We start from the raw sequence: 19522 nt of genomic DNA on the forward strand, positions 1-19522 counted from the left end.
GTGAGCTAAGCCTACAGAGTCTGGGTCTGAAGAGGATGTTTTGCCAGAGTGGAGACCTGAATAAAAGTGGAATAGATGCATCTGCAAATGAGAGGCTTTTGAGTAGGGCTTGGAGGCAACAACAAACCCAAAACACTGCAACTTAGTTGGTGGCCTAAAGCCACAAATTGTTCTTCAGTGACTTCTATGCAATTAATTTTAGTCTGTTTAATTTCTGAGTAATTTAGGAGACAGCAGATAAGAACTGCTTGAGTTAAGAGAGAAGGAAAAGAGTGACAGCAGTTTCAACATCCTCTCCTGACTGTGACCATTGCCATTTTAAAAATGCCTGAGACTATTAAAACTGCATCTATTGATTTTTACATGATTTTTCATGTATTGCAAGCCTTCTTCTTTAACATGTCTACCATGTAAAAGGTGCAATTGCCATTTGCTATATATCAAGACAAACCGATTCTATATGGAGAAATAACTCACGTAGCTGTTGGAGTGTTGAATCTAGACAGATCTATGACACTCATTCTAGTTGCAAATTGGTTCTAGGTGTTTGAGAATGTAGCATCTCAAAAAAATGTCAACAGAGAAAGTAAAACTTGCAATAGTTTAAACAAGTTTCAAGTACTTAAAAAAAAAAAAAGCTACTCTTTTTTTTTTCCCCTGCCTTTTTTTGGGAAATAAATATTGCCAGGAAAAATATTGCAGATACATATTTGGCAAAAAAGTGTTTTTTTTCCCTTCCTATGTCTCATGATGAAATATGAATAAAAACAGTACTTACAGCCAAGGCCAGTTCTGCTTTAACATTTCTACTTATTTTTCACTGTGTTCTGTTTTCTTAAATTCTTTCAATATAAAAATATATTGAATTCAAGTGATACAGCATTTTAGGATTCTGCAAACTAGACCATAACCTATGATCTTTTTCTTTAGATCTGATTTGCAGAGTAACTGTCTTTCTCCACAGTGAGGATGAGATGCTCCCCTATGAATGTTCCTTAGCTCTTAGACAGCCATTGCAGCCTCTGATCCCCCTAAGGAGCACAGGCTGAAAGAGGAAAAATCTGTTTGTATTAGCTACGTAACCATTCTAAACATAACCAGCTAAAAAATTTAGATTGGGCGCTTTTATTTGATCAAACTGGGATGGGCATCAGAATGATTTGATCTTCAGGATCACTATAATATAAAATTCTGTAGATAACTATGAAATTTAAAAACTTAATGTTTTGTCAGTGGTATATAACTTCTGGAGCTGACTGTGGATTTTTGTGTCCCTTCCAATTATTATTGTGTTGGCTGTTTTCTTAATTTTTCAGTATTGAATAGAGCAAGCCAAAACACCTTTCATTTTCCAAGTAGTCAAGAGTATGGGTGTGTACGAATTAGTGACAGCCAGACCTGGCTTCAAGATGCAGAGTTTGATCCAGGTTATGCATACTCAGTAAATTTGGGAACATTCAGATTCTTGAAATATGTTGTACCCATTTAAAAGAAGGATTTATAAATTAGTCTGAAATTGGAGTATTCTCTACTAGAGGATGTTATGTTGATCCTCTTCTAATAGCTCCATCACATATGAAAATATTAACTTTGAGACCTTGCACAAGAAGGCATTTGCTTGCAATTTTGTTTGTAAAGGATCAGTCCACCTTGAGTACTAGACTTGTAGATGTTGTGTTATCCTATGACTAAATCTGAGTGAAGATGCTTCCCCCCCCCGCCCTTGTGTTTGTAACAATGATAATTCTTGCTTTTTGGCACTCTGCATGGAGTCTCTGCACTTTTCATTGTACACAGCAACTTTGGAAAATTAGAGCAATATAATATAGAAGGAAAAACTTTTGGTTCTTTTGTTGCTGGTTTTAGCTCCTGCCTTATCGATCACTGACTCATCAGGGAGAAGATAATAATTTGTTGTCAGATAGGTGAAATGGCTGCCTACATGAACAATATGATTTATGACTGACTGCCACAACAGACAGTAAAGCAAAGGAAAAAAACTTCAAGTTACTCTTAATTTTCTGGGTCCTGGCTATTGTACTTGACTAGCATGTGCTGTTTTAAGTCGTGTCCACTTATACGCACCTATCTTTTTCTATGGCTACAACACTGACCATGAAAAGCTTGCCTCATGAGACATGAGGATTCTGACTTGGTGGAAACCATCTTAATCTCTGTTAGAATATTGCTGTTACCAGCTGCATTACTAAACTAAGTTGACCTAACTTGAAACACATTTCTCTAGCCTTAGTGTTCCTCTCTATTTTTACTAAAAAGAATTAAAACCAGATTTGCTTAACCTTTTTTCTTCTCCTTTTCTGTCCTTTTCTTCCAAGACTGTAGAGGAAATAGTTTTATTTCTTTGGGTTTGCAGGAGGTGAGAGGGATGGAAACCTTCTAGCATGAAAGTCAAATCAGTAAGAACAGCTTATTCTTTTACTGCCAGAGAGTTAAGCTGAGCTTTTCACTTGGGTCTTACAGCAGTAAGTTCCATAGCCGAAATCTTAGGAAAATTATCTTTTGTACTGCAGAGGCTCTTGTTTGACTAACTTTTGAGACTTCAGTGAAAGTCAGCTGTTTGAAGACTGTTACGGTCCTGGAGGGAAAGAGCCAAGACAGACCTTGGGATGTGGATCACTGGTTTTATTGGTGCATCAAGCACAGGTCATGTCTGTAGCTCTCTAAAAATTACTGCTCAACTAGGGAGGATTCAAACTCTTTGAAAGGTGCAAGCATGGTCCTCTCAAACACAATATTTTGGTAGCCCTGATAACCCAGAAACAGCTGTAGTGTCAGGGAGAGATAATGTTGCTGTCTATGATGACTCAGGCAGGGCTATCTGTAAATGTCACTCCACTGGGCTTCACTGCCAAAAGCCATTTTGGCAGTAGAGGCAGGGATCGGTCCTCAAAGTGAGGCAGAAATGAGACAAGCAGATGTAGCTGGTGATGATGTGATGAGGAATAAAACAATCCAACATTGTGTTTGCTTCTTGCACTCTTATTTACACACAAAAATGCCTTAAGAAGAAGTTGTAGCTAGGTTACAAAACATGAGTACTGATTTCAGTTTGGTGAGCTGCCGTTGCATATCTTATGGGTGATTAACTGGCATGTATTTGTCCATATGAGGATTTATTTGTTAACTCTTCTGTTCACTCTGCTACAAAACGACTTCAGTTTGTTTCCACTGATGTTAGTATGGGTGATAGACTACAGCTCCTTCTCACCATTAATTTCCTCTTTTCTTTGTCTGCTAAACTGAAGATGCGTTGGTAATCACTGCTGGTACGTGTCCTGGGGCAAAGGTATACAGCTGGTCAGGGAAGGAAAAGAAATATGTACTGGGCCGGGCTGCTGTTAGGTTGATGCATCTGTGTTTCCTTCCCCTGGAAAAACTGAAGATGTCTGACTCCAAAAGGGAAAAATGAGGACAAAAAGGCTATTCTCAGCTCATTCTCCTGCTATGAAGGAAAAAAAAAAAAGGGAGGGGGGAAGAATAAAATAAGATTTCTTCATGTGAATATTATTTCAATATTTAAAATATTAGTATTGTTATACTTATAGGAAACTACCAATCTAGACGTACTGTAAACTAATTTTATTCTAGTTCTTAATACTGTGTTGTGTTAATGATGCTTTAACAAATATTACATTCTTATGTGGTTTTTTTTTTTTCTCCTTGGAAATATGATTCTGTGTTTTAAGATTTAGATTTCAAATGGCATTCTATCCATAAGCCCTGTGACATTTTTGCAATTCAATGATACCAGCACACTTTATTTTCAATGTTTTTATTCCCCTATTTTAATAAGTCAAGGCGGGGGGGGAACCCACATAGCCGTACTTACAGATCCATCAGTGTACACTAATGCTTCGTCTCTGATGCAAAAAAATAAACTCAGAAGTGCTTTATATATGCTCTAGAATGATATTTTTCACCCTAAAAAGTAAAGGCTAATTTCAAAAGGCACAATTTTTGAACATGTTTTTCCTTTCAAATTTTCATTTACAAAGTTTTTTTTAATGAAAAATATATAAACCCCACCTCCCCTTCTTAATCCAGAAAACTGTCCCTATATAATTGGGAATAATTTTTGTCCATTGATATTGCTCATACATATGAGAGAATGGGCTTAGTTATTATCTGTGATTCAATCTGCTCTTTGAAAAAAGGTCCCAGCAATTACCAGGTCAGTAAGTTCATCTTTCCAGTTGCCTTCAAGTGTTGTAGATTTAAGTGCTTGTTTGAAGGTAAGAACTGTATTCCCTCACTGCGTGAACAGTATCATACTGTGAGATTTACAAGCAAGCAGCTTAATATCTTCCCCAATATTGTCTTCAAGGTATTTCACTTCCTTTATTTTCCTTCTTTAGTAAATAAGGCTGCAAGTTTCCAATCTGAGTGCTTAAAATTAGGCTTTTAGATATGTAGTCAGGCTTTTAAGTAGCAGTGTCCAGATTCTCAGAAGTGAAACTGGGTTGATTTTGGAAGCCTACAGAGTGTATTAGAAGAACAAGTTTAAGCAGCTAGCTTTGGCATTTTTTTTAACCTCAATTTTATGATTTGTACTGAGGTATTTTCTTCTGATAATGGGGAGGTATGTGGTCCTCCTCATACAGCAGCAAACTCTAAACTAAACTGCTTACTTAGAAAGAATTCAAGTTGTAAGGCTCTTCTATGACCACTGAGTACAGTTGTCAGATCACAAATCATCCTTAATTTATTTTACATCTTAAAGTTATTCCATGCTTGAGTGTCAAAACTGGGTAAAGAGCTCTGAGTGTGTGAAATGAATTCTTTATTCTCTTTAAATTAATTCTGAAGTTTGAATGGTTCAAATATGAAATATAAAAAAAAATGGTTTTCACCTTGTAAAACTGCTGTTTCACCTCTCTCCTAAGATCACATTACTTAGAAACCCATGACCAGTTTTTGTGTGCTACCCTCCTTTTGCATTGCTTGTGCAGTCCCCAGAGATGCTCAGCAGAAAGCAGCTGTGTAGTGGTGGATCCTAACAGCCAGGTTAGATGGTGCTCCTGCAGCCATGGTGCCGGGACATGTGTGCAGAGGCAATACAAGACGTCCCATGATTAACTTCACTCCTGTAGACAAAGGCTCAAGTTAGACAACTGTAAGACTGCTCAAAAATAACTGCTTTGGAGCAGATAATTTGAGCCAGCCCTGTATATCTATAGCCGCCCACACTAAGTGGTCCTGTATTGCTTCTCCCTGCCAACGTTCTGTCGGAAGGTAAATTTATGGTTGTGTTTGTCCGTGCTGCGGCTGGGTCAAAATAATAAGCTTCCTTCATAAGCAAGTAGAACATTCTTTCTTTAAGGAAGATTTCCAAAAGAATAATGTGGAGGAATTGGTGTAGCCACTGCACTTAGATATAATTGCAAACAGGTGCCTTTAATAATGGGTCACTGCTGCATTTAGTCAGGTTAAACCCCACTTTGCCATGCCAAAGTGAGATTGGCTCATTGCACAAGGGAGAAGACTCTTGCCAATCTATGTGAGCTCCAAAGCCTAAGTCGTAAAAGCCCTTAATGTTTATCCCATGTAAACTACCATTGCTGTTATTTTATAGCCAAATCAGGATACACAAATAAAAAAATTGAACCTTCATAGACTGTTTTTTGGATGAGTCCAGTGTATATTAGAAATATCTAAATAACATCTAGTGTTACTAAGGTATTTAGTTTATTTATCTTCATACTTAACCTGTTTCTCGTGGTAAGAAGGCTTATGCAACCACTGCCTCTGTGTCCTCTCCTTCAGCTAGTGAGAAATGGCGCTGCTCAGACTAATGAATAGTTTTTGTGTCTGTTGGGCAGCTTTATCGGGTTCATTTCTGCTGGTTTTGCAGTGGGTCACTGGGTATAGGAGAGATGAGTCCAAAAGAGCTCTGAGCTCCATAAGGCACCAAAGTTGGTCAGTAATAAATCATTTGGAAACCAGACTGGATTAGTTCCACCATTCACTGGACTGCTTGTTGTCGTTTAGGAAATAGAGGATCGTAGCAGTCAGGCTACCTGGTTGGACTTGAACAAAGCTTCAGTCACAGAGCTGAAGGGGAAACTGGGTTTACCACCTCTGCTCTTTCCTCCTTCATATGGTTAGCATCGTCCTTAACGTCTGAAAATTAAGCTGCTTTGGAAAAAAACTGTTTAAATGTACTTTCTTTTTCTATAGGTTGATATTCATGGAAGAAAAAGTTTGGAGTTCGTTATTTGAAGGGGTCAATAAGCCTAAGGGAAGAGGTGATTCAGTCGATATCTTCTACCTGAAATTCCAATAGGTTTTTAACAATCTCCCTCACCAAAAGCCATTAAGGAAATTAAGAAGCCTTAGGATAAGGGGGGGAGGTCCTTGCACAGAGAGATAATTGCTCAAAAGATAGGAGACAAACAAGGGGTGAGTGCTCGGTTACTGCAGCAGATGGGGTTCATCAGTGGTGTCCCACGGGTTCTGTACTGTTTATAAACATGTATATAAATGGGCTTGAAAAGGGAGAGAGCAGTGAGGTGACTAAGTTTGCTGTTGATACACAATTATTCAAGGTAGTGAGGATGAAGGCAGACTGTGAAGAATTACACAAGGATCTGAAGAGACTGTGTGACTGGGCAATAAAATAGTAGATGAAATTCAGTGTAGATAAATGTGAAGTGATGCATGTGGGGAAAAACAAGCCTAGCTTCACATATAAAATGATTGGCTCTGAGCTGTCTGCTGCCACTCAGGAGTGAGACCTTGGGTTATGATGGATAGTTCCATGAAAACATCAGCCCATGCTCAACAGCAGGCTAAAAAGCAAATCAAATTTTAGGAATTATGGGGAAAGGACCAGAGAACAAAACAGATAACATCATTATGCTGCCATATAAATCTATGGTTCACCTGTACCTTGGATGCTGCATGTAGGTCTGACTCTCTCATCTCAATGAGGATGCATTAGGACGGGGAAGATTCACAAGAGGGAAAGGAGGATGTATTCAAAGGACTGAGCAGGCTGGGACTCTCTTGTCTGGGAAAAAGTCAACTGAGGGTGATAACGATAGAGGTTGACAAAACTGTGAATGGGTGGAGAGAGATGGATCTTTCATAGTCTCTTTCAGCACAAGAGTTAAGGGCCATGGAATGAAGCTTACAGAAAACTGGTTCAGAACAGGGAGAGGCATCTTTTTCAGAAGTGAATAATGCACCTTGCCAAAGGTGTGCAGAGGGTCTTGGGGAGACTGGGCAAATAGTTGGATGAAATGCATGGTCAAGGATTGCTAGATGCAGAAACCACAACAAGCTTGAGAAATCTCCTGAAAAAGTGCAGGAGACTGGAAGGGCTTTATGTTAGAAATGCTACATATGTTTGTCCTGTACTTTCCTCTGTGTCCACTTTTGGCCTCTGTTTGAGACTGACAAGTGGATTTGAGGAGATCAGGGTCTACAGACTGACTATTTGAGCCCTGTCAGAAATCTATGAAGTGTACGCATGCAGGCAATTCATACATCAATTGCATAGCACTAGGACTTCGATCTCTCCTTGTCCAATACTAAGTGCAAAGATTATTACAGAAAAAGGAGTCTGACTTTGATAACACAGCAAGCCAATTGTTCCAGTCTTATGTACGCTGATCACGTTAATGTGTCAAGAAATGCTTATAGTGCAAATTCAAATGTGATTGATGCTGGAATCTCTGAGCGTATGTTAGTAGTAAGAAATGTATACCTTGTGAATTTGAGTAGTATTCAAGGGCATCAAATAGCTTTTGAAGTTATGCATGAAGGTATTCACAGGTAGGAATCAAAGATTTTGGTTGGAACCTCCTCCAAATATATAGTATTATAAAGTTTGGGGAAAAAAAAAAGTAAATAAGTCCTCCTTCCTACGTTTAAACTTTTTCTAAAGCCAGCTCTCTATTTGCATTTACTGCATGTGTTACTGCATGTAAGCATTCATTTCACCACATAGTTATATAATTAGAGAAATGAACTATTGCTCAATCAGTTCCAACAAACGGAATACTATGTAATAATTGTGGATCAAGTACTTGTTTTCTTACCTGTCTCCCAAGGAGCATGCTGATTTACTTAAGCAGTGCTGCTTGGGACTGAAGAGAAATCTAACTGTTATGAATGAGGACAACAAGATAATATAATGTGTATAGCAAATATGACAATGCAAATTCTAGGAAGATATAGAGGGAGCAAAGGGAATGTGCTAAGTGTATAAAGCCTGTGAAACGGCAACTGAGATGAGTAAAGAGTTTTCTTGAATTCTACTAGTTTTTGGAATGTTACACCTTTTGTGTCTTCCATTCCCCAAATCAGAATGTTTCTGCTGAATAAAATAGACAGATAAATACTGAATTCAGTATTTCTCTTGAGGTGGTAGTTGTCAAAATTATGAAAAAGAAAGGCATGCTGCTCATCTCAGGTGTGGGGAGTGGATGCTAGATGTGCATGGGGAGAGGAAAGGGCTAAGCCTGAGGCAAAAATGGTCCAGTTAATTGCTAAAAGCCTTTAAAAATAAACTGCTAGTTGCTACTGTAGTAGGTCCCATCTGTTCTAACAGAGCATAAGTTGACATTTGAAGGAAAACATAACTGACTAAATGTCAGCCAATGCAATGAAGTAGTCTTGAGAACTTAAGTTGATTTAAAAGTCCTGAGTCTGTCTGATGGAAAGAGACAGGGAAGGGCTTTGATTCTGCAGCCTCTCTGGGGACCCCTTCCTCTACTTTGCTCTCGTGTTGAAGGATTTTTTTTCCACATGTTGAATTGGAGTTTTGCTTGTTAAAACCTGTGACCATTGCCTGGAGAGGACAGATAGTTGTGTAGCAAACGTGATTACAAGAATGAGCAGACGTTCCTATTTGGGATGATAAACAAGTTTCTCCTGTCATTTTAGTGGTGGAAAGACTTAAATCTGCAGTGGAATGCCTTGCCTAAACCTAATAATTGACATCTGTCTCCATGTGTAGTATACCTGTGGCATGTACTCTTTGCAAACTGGTTGGTAACATAATAGATAATCTGTTCCATCTAGCAGGTTATGCTCTCTCTGGACAATACTGACCACCCATGTAAGTCCCTTTTTCTCTCAACTGTTGGTGCAGATGGTTGCCTTAGTGACAGTCTGGCTTGCGACTTGCAGGTGTGTATCAGAAAGAACCAAAGCTGTGACAAGTATGCAAGAGACCTGTGTTGCACTATGAATGATGATTAGTAAATTCAACAAAATTGTGTCTTATTTTATGAATTAAATTACTTTTTCTTGTCTGTTAAGACTGAGGAGAGGATGACTTCCAGGAATGACTTAAATCTCCCAATCATCTTGTAGGCTAACTGAGCAAGAACTCTTACTGAGTTACTCCCAAACTTTGTTATTACCCATACCTACCCCTCGATGTTCCTGATCTGCCTTCTAGGAAAAAACTTCAATTTCTAAAAGGTCAGGAGAGCACAAGTGTTTCTTTGTGTATGAGTAAACTCATTTTCCCTACTCTTCTATACCTATTCCTTGATCAACTTCTTATATCCATCTTCAAAGGAAACTGCAAGGTGAGGAACTCAGCAAATCGTGGGGAGAGAAGAACTAGAAAATTAGACTTTTTATTCATATATTATAGGGAATTTTTGTTTAGTACAAGGAATTATTCTTACTGACTACTTCTTTCAAAAAGGCAGAAAAATCAAACACAAAATACCCTAAGTATATGTATTACAGGGAAAGTAGATGAAGTATTTTCGGCTCAGAGTGTTCATTTGTCATCTTATGTCCATAAGTTTGCATTATGCAGCCAGAAGTATTATGACCTATTTAAATATTCTTCTAGAGTATTGGCTTATACATATAGTTTAGTAATATCTTGAAATGCATCAAGAATGTGCATTTATTTTTAAAATACATTGTTAGTACAATGCAATGTTGCAATGATAGCTATTGTGTTCAAGCAACAGATGATGGTTTCTTTTGATAACTGAAGCACCTTAGGTCTAGAAAATGTAGAAACTGGCCTGCTCAACACCATATTCATGTTACTATGGCTATAAAAGCCTTGTTAAAATGCACTTGTTACTGCAGTCCCTGACAGCATGTGAATAGTTTCTGTCTTTATTTTGATTTTTGCAACCCTCCACAATGACAATTTGAAAACATTGGCAAGTATTAGTATACAGTCAGTACCCGTGCCGTTCGTACCAAATAGTGGTACTGCTTAGTGTATGTCTATGAAGGAAAATTTCATGTAAACTATTTTCTTTCCTCTCAGAGAAAGGAAAACTTGACTCTGGCATTAACCAGAAAAGCTGTTCTGTGTGAGTGCGCCTGCAGCAGCAGTTGGCCACACATCTTTGCAACCCTTTAGGCAATTGTTGACTTCTTCAAAAAGTCTGCCAAAAGTTTTTCTATGACCTTTGCTGTCCCCTACTACCCATTTTGTTTTGAACACAGGGTAATAACATGGGAGGGAAAACCCAAGAGCTTTCTATCTGTAGGAATCAATTTGTGTATTTTTCTAGTTTTACATCTATTTTATCAGTGCTGACTTTGTAGAATGCCAGCATAAACTCCTTGATGCTATCCTATGTTTTGTTTGATTGCTTGCATTGGATGATATGACTGGGATAACGTGCTCATGTGATCATGTCGGTCTAAGTTTTAATGTGCTGATCAGCCACACTGGCACAGCTACAGCACATTTTTCTTTTCAGAACGGTTTGGTGCTTTTGGCAGGCTGTTGGAAATATTGCAGAATTCTAATCTTCTATAGCAAGCTGTAAAACAGTAAACTTGCTGTTGTTGCCTTCCAGCCTAATCTGCTACACAGGCTGGGGCATTTCTGCAAGTCCAAACACCTCTATTAGCCTGTTTATCAAAGGTGTTTTAATTAATTCACAGTGCTTGCTACTGTAGGGATAGTAGTATCTCTCTGGATGCTTTCATCTAACATTTCTGTTGGGTTCTTGGTGATGTCATTAGTTAGATCTTGTTGTGTGGCCAAAGAAATTGAATCCTTTTTATTTTTACACAGATTGATCTTAAATACTTAGTGTGCTTTGTGAAGCAAAGTTTGAGTGCTTCACATCTTGGTTTTGTGCTTCATATTTTTTTCAGAATGGAAGATAAGAAATAGTACGACCAGTAGAGAAAGCTGCGATAAATTATTTGAATATCTATAGGGGAAAAGGTTGGCAGCTGTAAAAGGGGTCTGTTGCTCACTTTAGCACTTCCCAGCAGAGATATCTGATAGGTGTTGGAACCACTGTAAGTAGCTCATGGAGGGTTTTCAACTGGAGCTGTAGAAGGAAGCTAAGGGTGAAGAGACTTGCACAGAGGTCTCTAAGGAGGCTAAGCCTGCACCTGATTTCACGACCTCAGAGTGCTGCATCCTCAGAGCTATTCAGTCATGCTGATGCTGCTCTGGGGCCTAAGTTAGCACTTCTATGTGGTTCTGCTTTATTTTATATGGATACACCTGCCCAGTGGTCTTTCATATCAGCATACAATGTAAGGTGATCTCGCGAAGGAATTATCACTGAGATACCGAACAGTTGTGAGATAGCTTTTTTGCTACTGAAGGTAATGAAGATAAATTATCAGAAGTTTCCCTTTCCTTTGCTACCTTCCCACTTTCCATTAGGAAAAGATGCATATGTTCACCAAGTCAGAATTTTGACCAACTTAACTGGAAATATGGTAGACTTGCCATCAGACAACAATTGTCAGTTCAAGACTGAGTATCAGTCTGAATACTGGTTTTAGTTCAATCAAAAGTTAGTTGTTGTTCCCACCTGATGGTCCCTGACTGCCTTTTTGCAGGGCCAGAAGGTTGTAATAAGCATTAACAGAAAGAGCTCTGACATGTACCAATGCTTCCTGCGCAGTCCATGGCACTATGTTACAGCTGGTGATTTGAGTTTGTGACTTAAATTGTTTTGTTACAAAGTTAATCCTATTCAGGTTTCAAAATTTTCATTCTGAAGTTTGGAAATGTCACATAGCTCTGAATAAAGCAAAAAGAAAAAGAGGAAAGAAAACTACATAATTGAAAGAATAAATGTGATTAATATTTCTTTATTTTTATAATTAGGACCACTACTCTACGGTAATAGAAGTTTTTTCTTCAGTTTTCCCAGGGGAAAAAAGTAATAGTTTGTCCAGGCTCTGCCTTGCCTTGTCACTGTATTTCACTATGCAACAGCACTTTAATTTCTCATTTTTTGTTCTACCTGCTGAACAAGGACAACATAGATATGTTCACTCTCTTGACCCCTTGGTGAAATATTTCTAGAACGTGGAGGGTGTCCTCAGTCAGCCCTTTAATCAGTTAAAGCTCTGAAATATTAAGCTTATACCTATCCTTGTAGAAAGACACCTCCAAATGAAATATAATTTTAGATATCACTGTACAGACCTGACACTTTGTTCTGCATGTTTGCTGTGTTGCATCATCTTGTTGTGGATTATGTGACAAAAGTCACAGTTCAAATTCAAGGTACTCTTAATCACTGTAAAAAAGTCAAGTTTCCTTGTGCTCTTTAGATGATTCTATTGAGTGATATATGCTTACTAACAGGTGTGGAGGGTTTTAGTTGGGCCATTTCCGTGCTCACAAAACTCATAATGCTTCTACTCCAGCTACTGTCTCAGGAAAGTTAAGAAACAAAAAAATGGTTTCCCAGAGCTATTGTACATAGCTGTAGGAATAAAATCAAACTTATGACAGTTACCCCATAGCGAAGGAGCCCAAATGATCCATCTGAAAGTGAAATATTAATGCACCACCTCTCCTCCTTACCTTACTTTTCTCTCCTGCAGTCCCTTAAATGCAGAACAGGTAACATGAAAAAGAATTCTTGTATAAACAAAATACTTCAGGAACTGGAAGTGGGGTTGGGAGGGCTGTTAGTAGCATAGCTTCAGTAATTTAAAAAAAGGTAACTAGATTTCACCCTCTGTTTTCTGCCTCTAGGAATTAGAAAATACTTCTTGCTTCTCTCAGTTTAGTTCTGGTTTATTTTCTTCATGCATAGGTTGACGAATAAGGTAAAGGAATCTTAGAAAATGGATTAATGAAACTGCCAATATTTTACGAAGTAGGAATCCAAACTCTGGTCTGATCTGTCACTTGAGTATTGCTGAATATTGGTATAGAAGACACCTGAGAACTTACTGATGCTGAGCCATGAGGAGATATACTGTGAGGTCTGTGTGTGTGTGGAGAGAGCCTCTCTGATTAATAGTCCTGCTGTGAGTGTGACATATCTGTGCTGCTGTGTAACTTTTTCCGGATGCTAGACACTTATGTTTAATGATATTTGCCACTTCAATAGGAAGAAAAAGATTGAGATGATGTTAAATTGCTTTGCTCAGTGTGTGCGCTGTAGAAAGGGAAATGAAACATTAATTCAGTGTTTTTTGTCTTTTGTATGTGCCTGTGAAGTGAGGGCTCTGGCTTAACCTGTTAGTCTGCATGTGGGCAGATCTGCTGACCCAGCTGTGCCCCATCTGGGAGGGGGCTGTCTCTGTTCTGTGCGGGGATAAATCCTGTGTATACAGCCTCAGGACAGTCCTGGACAATCACGGCACCTCTTTACACCAGAAGAACCTTCCCATAAGTTTAGAAAACACTTCCCAAAAAACTGAGAACCAGACAAACTGAGAACTCAAAATCAAGCAACTGAGTTTAAGGGCTTCTCGTGTTCTTCATCTGAAACTTATTACTATCCATTACTGCTTCTACAGCCTGAGGCCTCGGAAAAGATCGTTTTGAAAATGATACCCTTAAAACCGAAAAAGATACTGTTTTCACATTACTCCTAACAATGATGCAGTGTTGGAGGACTATGGAAATAGTTCAGTGGCTTGACTGCCACCTACTGCTCACTGCTCCTCACTCCCGAGGTCTGCCGGCTTCGGCAGCTGGAAGGATAACATTTTTGTCAAATTTGAAGAAAAAACCCCCCTATTTATGCATTTTTGAACTAGATGGAGGCTACAACTGAATTTACAAATATTAAATGTTGCTAGTGGTTTACAATCTATAAATTTCCAGCGTACGTGATGCCTAAGAACCTGAGAGATATGTTTAGCATACGGAGCTGGGAAAAAGTTGGAGAACCTCCACAAACCTACAAAGTTAAACAAAGGAAAACACTTGATTTAGAAGGCTCTTGGACTTTAAATGGCAACTGCAGGTTTTCATCATTTTTTAGCTTCTAGCAGGATCTGTCAGTTAACTCTCATTTCAGCCAGGTATTAATTCCAGGCGAAGGGGAAAATAGAGGAGCTGTCTACCAAACAGCCTCCGTTTTCTGCTTCGCAAAAGGCCGCATCCTGCATCACACAGAACTGCCTTCTCTAGCGGTGGCTCTCACGGGGACCTGGCACCGCTCGCCATCGGAGTCTTGTGCAGTCTTGAAAACCTGAGAATCAGACAGCACAGTTCAGACCCTTTTCATGGCAGCATTTCTGGGGAAAAAAAAAAAAAAAAAAATCTCCAAACCAACAAAACCCCCCAACAAAACCCCCTCAACTTTTGAACAGCTATAATCTACAGCCTTATATCATTACTTTAGGGACTGTCCAGAGCTGTTGCTGTCACTTGGTGCCCTATTGTCTCGTGCTCTACAGTAATTATAACAGATACTGCCCAAAAAACACTGGGAGCATGCAGATGATATAAATGACAAACATGAGGAGCAAACTGTATTGCTTTATTAGTCCTAACTAATGAGATCAAAATAAGAGGTGAAATAAAGATTCTTCACAAGAAATGTAAACGTGGTCACCATAAACTACGTATAGGGGAGCTTTTTGTGTAATAGTCTTGCTGATAGTAAGCACAGTTTGTTACCTGCAGGGTTTCATTTACAACATCCCTTTTCACACTTTAAGTGCCAGTGTTGGGAGATGGATTTAATTCCTATGAAAGCCTTTCACTCTGTCCAGAAAAACCCCAGAGCGCATCCTCCCTATATTTACAATGCTGGGGATGCTAAGCTACTGCTCACAAAGTTCAATCAGAGCCCTATAGGCTATTCCAAGAAAAAGGAAAAACCTATTTAATGCTTCCCAGAGAATTAACCATTAAGGCCTCATCCATGGAGACAAACCAGTAGTGTCTTTGCAGGGCTATTATCACCCAACTGAGTAACAGAAGAATAATTCCTGTGATTTAGGTGACCAATCAAATTATGCAAATAATGAATAACAAACAGCTCTGCAGAGTAAGCCACTTATATATTATTCTGAGCTTAAAATTCCTTTAAATAGATTTCTCACAGAGAATGTCAAAGATCCAGCACCTTTCTAATAATTACGATCCATGTGTGGGCTTTTCAGGAATCAAAAATTGCAAATAATGTATCTGTTGAATTTAGCTCAATGAGTAACTCAGCCAGTTGTACCTGTAACTTTGGGAAAGCATTATCTTCTGTTTGTTTGTCTGGAGCCCATCTGAAGGTAAATGTTATTATAGAGATTAAGAAGAAATGCTTTTTGATCTGGTAACATCAATGTGCCCATTTAAAAAATATATAACTTCTCCCTTCTGAGAGGGTGAGTAAGAAAACTTGGTGACCTTTAAAATTTCATTTGGATAAATAATGCTTACAGAAGCTTAGCTGCCCTACTAAATTTTAAACATGGTAGTGTGAGACACCTGTGAAACAAAAATATTTTACACTTCCAGCTGGACTTTTAAGAAAACAATATGCTACTGTAAGAAAGCTCCATAGTGTACACAATGCAAATATACCATTAACTGGTTAAAGATATTTTCTAACATATAAAATTCAAACATAAGTGAACAAAATCCAGCTGATGAAATATTTTTTAATAATTTTTGGCAATATTGAGCTGTTGATTGTTTTACTGTACCCAAAACCGTTCTAGACCCCTCACAGCCCAGATAAATGAAAGCATGCAAGAGCTTGTCACTTAATCTCACATATGACAGAATGAGAAGGCAAAGCAGTGGGCTTGGTGAGCTAAAGGATTAGAAAAGGTTGTATTAATAAGTCCATATGATTATTCAGCAAAGTCAGTCCACAGAGTGATTGAACTGCTATTATGGGCACAAATAATTTAAAAAACAAAACACAACAAAGTTGTGGCTGAGTCCCTCCCTGGGACACAGCAGAGGGATGGGTTTTAAAGGGCATTTTGTGGCCCGCCAAGCCCATTCAGGAGGGCAATGTGTGCTTAGATGCAGCGTTATCGCTGAACATGAGCTTTGCCTGCAGGAAGGTTTGAAGGATTGGGTCCTTTTCCATTGTGTGAGCCACCATCGTTGTAAAAAGTTATCGGATCGAATTCAGGGCTGGCTGTATTACTCAGGAGCGAATTACACGTCTCATCCCAAACCAGCGCCAATGAATCCTTTGAATCTGAATTGCCAAGAGGTAGTATAATGGCAAAACTGACACATACTTGATAGCTGTAACCTTATTTACATTGACTCTGACAGAACTCATCACGTTATAAAGCAGTATTAATAACATGTTAATTGAACTACTAAATGCCATCAACCATTAAAACTATCAGTTGCTGCTGCAGTCCACTAACACAATATTTACTGAAAGCTAAAGGAAGAAATGGTTTTGCTTAAAATATTGGTGAAGAAGCTGAAAGTATAAAATTAAGTTGACCTTTTGATGGATGTCTGTTTATTGATTTAAATTCACCATTTTGTGAACAATGTCGAAGAGGTCTGTTAGAATAGAAGGATGTATAATAACATGAGCTAAACAATTTTTATTTCTTTGTGTGTCATTATGGAGAGATTGAAGCAAGCTTCACCTAAGTGTAGTGATGCAAAAAAAATAATAGTACCCAGTCTGGATATGAAAAAGCAGAGGAAAACAAGAGCTTCATATTAAAGTGCCTTCTAGGTAGCTGACATGACGCATCTAGTCAGACGTAAATAATGACAGACGGAAACTATCATGAGGTCTGTGAAGCATCAACATGCTGCCATCATTTTCTTTCTAACCTTGCCTTGCTAGCAGCTCTCAGACTTACAGGCTGAGAGATCATTTAAAAAGCAAATCCTAATGATGCTGCCCACTGTAACAACAGCCAGTGAGATTGGCATCAATTTAGCTCAGTTTGGGAACTCAGGCTAGCAGCCATTGCTGGCTCCTGACACCCCAAACGAGTGCTGTCCCTCCCTCCCTCCCTGGCTCCCCGCAGCTCCCTGCGCATCTCGCTGAAAATGATCCACCTGTATGGGCAAGGGGGGGAGCAGCCACTGCTCCTTCACCTGCCTCTCAGCAAATAAGCCCTTCAGTTATTTCCTTTATTGGATTGGGTGCAGGATGCCTGGAATATGTTTTTCATTGTATACATTTTATTTGTGGTACGCGTGCATAGGAAAAGAGAGGGAGTAACATGCTGGTGTCCCTGTAGCTTCAGCTGAGCAGTGTTATGGTTCAGATAAACACATCTGTACATGGCTGCCATAATCAATGTAGAATGGCAGAGCAATTTTGCAGATGCAACTCAGGGAAAAAAAGCAAAACAAAAAACCTCACAACAGTTATCTGTCTTGTCCAGCTCAGTAGACTCTATTCATCAAAACAACCTACAATAAAACAGTTGCACATTTTATTTAAGCTGGTGACTTCATTGCAAACCACTGGGAAACAAAGCTGATGTGCAATAACGTAATGGCATTATCACTTTGCAAATCAGCATGTGGCTTTGCTTGGGCGCTAGCAGGGCACGAGGGCTCAGAGAGAGACAGATGACAACATGAAAAAACAAGTAGATCAGACTGCTTGTTTTTGATTGTAAACATTATTTTCATATACCACAATGAATTTCACCCTGTTTGGTAAGCCTGACCTCAGGCTGTATAACTGCATTTCCATTGTTTGTATGTAAATTAAAACATGACAAAAAAAATCCCTCCCAACCCTCCCCATCAGAAGGCTATTTATGCTTCACAGATCTTTCCAGTACTTTAAGCACAACTAAGCAGCTACCTCAGGTAAAGAAGATGCTATTTTTCCAAGGAGGCATTTTAAAAGATTTCCCCACACACACTTCTGAATGTTCTAAATACTAATGCAGAATTCGTGACTCTCAAAGTAAATAGATGGCACTTAATTATGCTGGTGATGTCAGGTACTGTATAGGTTGATTTCCCAAGGCGTAAGTGAAAAATGTACTATTTGGTCTTAAATTTAGACTTAATAAATAGCTAATTTAGGATCTTGTTCTATATGCAAGGATATAATCACAAGGCATTCATTTTTAAAAGGTTTCATTTATTCTTGTGAGCTTAATTATTGCAAGGAAACTGTGAGCAATTTGTTTTTTTACCAGTGTCTGATTTCTGAGAATGGTTATTAAATATTAAATGGATGCATAATTCAGGCAATTAAGAAAGTAATCACACAAAGTAATGTAATGGAAGTTAATTATTACTGCATAAGCAAATAGTTCATTAATGCTAGTAGTTGCTATGGCTGCATTCTTAATACATGCAGAACTGAAGCATGAATCCTCTGTGTATTCGGAGGTACCAGAAGTATGGTACTGCAGAAAGAGTGCTCCTAATGAAAGGCACAGGCAAATAAGGTCATATTGACCCCTGACTTGTCTGAATGCTGTAGGATCATCATTACTTAAGAGAGTTTTATCAAGACCATGGCTGCTTTACATGCTTATAATTGCTTCTGTTTGTAATACAGACTGTGGCTTAAATCAAGGAAGAACTTGGGGAATTCAGCTGGTTTAAAATAAATAAATAAATAGCCAATCCTGTTTCCCCTGTTAAAATACTACCCAGTGGTGCTCCTCTTGTTAAAAGGCTATAAAATCATTATATGTAACTTAAAAGGATTGTACAATTTTTTCAGTACAAAAGCGTAATAGCTGACAACCACCCTTGTTAGATTTTGTTCTTCAGCGACGAGAGCAAAATCTGACATTTCTTTGCTAACATTATTTCCCTAAAGCATAGCACTTCATAAAGACTATTTTAAGCCAAGAGACACTCACGCAGCTATATTCACCTACTAGACTGTGATGCGGTAATATTAACCTTAGTGCTATATGGTTCAGCCAGTGATGGGAAGATCTATGAGTGAGGAATGGACGGTGCAAAATGGTAATGAGGTTCTCATTGCAGCCTTGAAAGGTGTGAAGACTGGACAGTCGGTTCCTTCATTTCATGGCTTTGGAGATAAGCAGCATGTCACCTGTCAATTTTAGGCTATACATTATTATTTTAAAAGGGGAAGAAAAGAACAAAACAGTAATTACCATGCTGGACAACCCCTGCAGGTCATCGCATGTCTACTTCTGCCAACTGCTGGTTCTCACTTGCTCCTCGCTCAAAATACAGCCATGTTAGGTGGATTTTGTCACTAGCTGTGCACTGCGGCTAAGTGAAAAATGGGATTGGATTAGTTGGCATAGAGACTGCTCTGAACTGCCTGGGATGTCTGTAGCCCCAAAGGACCATTTGACAACTGAGGACACTGAGGTTCACAATTTTTAGTCATCT

This window comes from Gymnogyps californianus, chromosome 7, assembly GCF_018139145.2.
Source record: "Gymnogyps californianus isolate 813 chromosome 7, ASM1813914v2, whole genome shotgun sequence".
NCBI classification, from domain to species: domain Eukaryota; kingdom Metazoa; phylum Chordata; class Aves; order Accipitriformes; family Cathartidae; genus Gymnogyps; species Gymnogyps californianus.